This window comes from Lactuca serriola, chromosome 6 (genome assembly GCF_051521515.1).
Source record: "Lactuca serriola cultivar US96UC23 chromosome 6, Lser_US96UC23_V15, whole genome shotgun sequence".
NCBI lineage: Eukaryota > Viridiplantae > Streptophyta > Magnoliopsida > Asterales > Asteraceae > Lactuca > Lactuca serriola.
Genome location: NC_136413.1, coordinates 171,312,692 through 171,316,363, shown reverse-complemented (window position 1 = coordinate 171,316,363; position 3,672 = coordinate 171,312,692).

Here is a 3,672-nt window from a genome sequence, read left to right as displayed (position 1 = left end):
TTATTCGGCCGAGCAGCTCGCCATGGGGAGCGCCTATCCTGTTCGTCAAGAAGAAGGATGGTTCACACCGGATGTTTCCTAGGATTGGCAGGGTATTATCAGAGGTTTATCAAGGATTTCTCTAAGATCGCAGTGCCACTCACCAGATTGACCCGGAAGGGTGTTGCTTTTTCATGGGGCCCCGAGCAGCAGGCCTCCTTTGAGACACTTCGCCAAAGGTTGTGCGAAGCCCCGGTGTTAGCCCTCCCGGAAGGGATGGAGGACTTTGTGGTATACTGTGATGCATCGATTTTGGGGTTAGGAGCGGTGCTGATGCAGAGAGGGCATGTGATAGCATATGCATCGAGGCAGCTGAAGCCTCATGAGACGAGATATCTCACCCATGATCTAGAATTGGGGGCAGTAGTGTTCGCCCTCAAGATTTGGCGTCACTACTTGTATGGGGTTCGGTGTACGATATACACGGACCATAAGAGTCTGAAGTATTTGATGGATCAACCCAACCTAAATAAGCGTCAGAGAAGGTGGTTGGATGTGGTCAAGGATTATGATTGCGAGATCCTGTACCACCCAGGCAAGGCTAATGTGGTAGCTGATGCATTGAGCCGCAGGGTGGAGAGCACCCCGCTGCGGGATGTATGTTTGAGATTGACCGTGATAGCTCCAGTGTTGGACGCCATTCGTGGGGCACAGGCCGAGGCTATGCAACCTGAGATGCAAAAGAGGGAACGGGTTGTTGGTTTGGTTTCAGAGTTCGTTACCGATGGTCGGGGGCTTATGACATTTCAAGGGCGTATCTGGGTACCGTTTGTGGGAGGAACGCGTACCATTTTGATGGAGGAGGCTCATCGGTCGAAATTTTCGATCCATCCGAGGGCCACTAAGATGTATTTGGATCTGAGAAAGGAGTATTGGTGGCCCTGTATGAAGAGGGATGTCGCGTGGTTTGTTGAGAGGTGCTTGACCTGCCATAGGGTTAAGGCCGAGCACCAGAGGCCGCATGGTAAGTTGCAGCCATTGGAGGTTCCCGAATGGAAGTGGGAATAGATCACTATGGATTTCATCACCAAATTGCCAAGGACTGCCAGAGGAGTTGATGCGATTTGGGTGATTGTGGACAGGTTGACGAAGAGCACTCACTTCCTTGCTATCAGCGAGAGTTCTTCAGCAGAGAAATTGGCGGAGGTGTATGTGAGGGAAGTGGTATCTCGGCATGGGGTGCCGATCTCGATTGTTTCAGACCGTGATGTGCGCTTCACTTCCAGATTCTGGAACAAGTTTCATGAGGAGTTGGGTACTAGACTGCATTTTAGTACCGAATATCATCCCCATACAGACGGTCAGAGTGAGCGGACGATTCAAACGCTCGAGGATATGCTCCGGGCATGTGTGTTGGATTTCGGGGGTAGCTGGGATGCATATTTGCCCTTGGCAGAGTTATCCTACAAAAACAGCCATCATTCGAGCATTGGTATGCCACCCTTTGAGATGTTGTATGGGAGGAGGTGTCAGACCCCCATTTGTTGGGGAGAGGTTGGACAGCGGGTGATAGGCAGTACAGAGATCATGCTTCAGACATCAGAGCAGATCCAGCAGGTCAGACAGAGGTTGTTGACCGCTCAGAGCCGACAGAAGAGTTACGCAGACAGACGCCGGTCCGAGCTTGAGTTCCAGGTCGGCGACCTTGTACTCCTGAAGGTCTCTCCTTGGAAAGGAGTGATTCGATTCAGGAAGAGGGGCAAGTTGGGGCCCCGATATATTGGTCCTTTCCGAGTGATCGCGAGGGTAGGCCGGGTAGCCTATCGTTTGGATTTGCCAGCAGAGTTTGGGCAGATTCACAACACTTTCCATGTGTCGCAGCTGAGGAAGTGTATAGCCGATGAGTCGGAAGTGGTTCCATTAGAGGATATTCAGGTGGATGCGAGCCTGAATTATGCTGAGAGACCAGTGGCCATCAGAGATCGGAAAATCAAGGTTCTGAGGAACAAGGAGGTGCCCCTGGTTTTGGTTCAGTGGCAGCATCGGAAGGGGTCAGAGATGACCTGGGAGCCGGAGCGTGAGATGCGTGAGCAGCATCCGGAGTTATTTGCAGAGCGAGACTTCGAGGGCGGAGTCTAGTTCTAGTGGGGGAGAATTGTAATAGCCCGGATTCTCAGGTATCATTTATTCATATATTTTTGGTGTTTTGTGAGGGGACTCGGCGAGTTAGAGCTCAAACTCGCCGAGTAGGATCACGGTTCTGGACACGGGTTCGCGTCTGGAATCGGCGAGTCCGCATTGTTTAATGAAACCCTAATTTCCTGGTCCTAAGCCCTATTTAAAGGACCTTATGGCCCTTCATTGCGGCTACCTTGACCTTGAGAGCACCAAAGCAGCTGAGAGTTCTTGTGAGTGAGATAAGAGGCCATTATTCACCAATTTTGTGTGTGTTTGCAAGAAAGGAAGAGGAAAGTCAAGCTAGGAGAATTGGGGAGCTTGGATCTACTTCCATTTTGACAAAGGAAGCTACTTGAGGTATCATTCAGAGCTTATTCTCGTGTTTTTGTTGATATGGCCAAATCTAGGGTTTCTTCATGCCTTGTTTGCCATGTATTTGGAGTGTGAGAGGTCCCATGGGGAAATGGTACCTAGATCTGGACCTTAGTAGGTCCAGAGAGCCCCTAATGCCATGCTTTATGCCTTCCCTTTTGAGATGGAGACTTAGGTTACCATTTTAGATGTCATTTCATCAAAAGAAGCCTTGTAGACGTTGCATGGTAGCCAAGATGGTAACTTTATGTGATGAATGTGCTTGGGAGGGCTAGATCTATGAGTTGTGAGAGCAGATCTAACCTCAGAAGCGAGATTGAGTTGATGCATGGCATGGACTCGCCGAGTCCGAAGAACAGACTCGGCGAGTAGCATGAAGATTGTCCTTAACCACTCTGCGAGTGGTCTTGCCGAGTTAAGGGTTGACTCAGTGAGTCAGGGAGAGCTAGAGAGGGTTGACAGGTGGACTGAGTCGAGCTGGAACTTGACGAGTTGTTCTTGAGACTCGACGAGTTGAGTCGTGGTGGCCTCGTGATTCATGCCAGGTGGAACTCGTCGAGTCAGGGAGGTACTCGATGTGTCAAAAGAGGATCCTAGGGAGTCAGTGAACACGTATAGACTCGCCGAGTCGCTCTAGTGCACTCGCCGAGTCCGGTCAAAGTTGACCGTTGACCAGAGTTGACCAGTGTTGACTTGATAGGGGTAGTCAACCTTAGTTGAGAAAGTGTTAATTAGAGATATATTGTGTTATAGGAGGATTATAGCTCGTAGGATCGAGCGCGAGTGATTTCCGGGATTTGCGAGTTATCGAGATACGCGAGGTGAGTCTTTTCACTATACTTTACCTTGAGTAGGTAATCAGAGTTATGTGACAGAGTATTTGTATGCTATATGTACGTTATGTGTTGTGTTGCATTATTTCTATGTGATTTATGTTGTGCATGTTTACAGAGTTGGAACCGCAAGGTTCCCAGAGTTAGAACCAGTGGGTTCACATAGTAGGGTCTACGGACCCACAGAGTTATTGCCTCGAGTGACTAATATGTGTTATGTGTGGTATTTTGGGGAACTCACTAAGCTTTGTGCTTACAGTGTTAGTGTTTTTTGTTTCAGGTACTAGTGATGACCGTGGGAAGGCGTCGG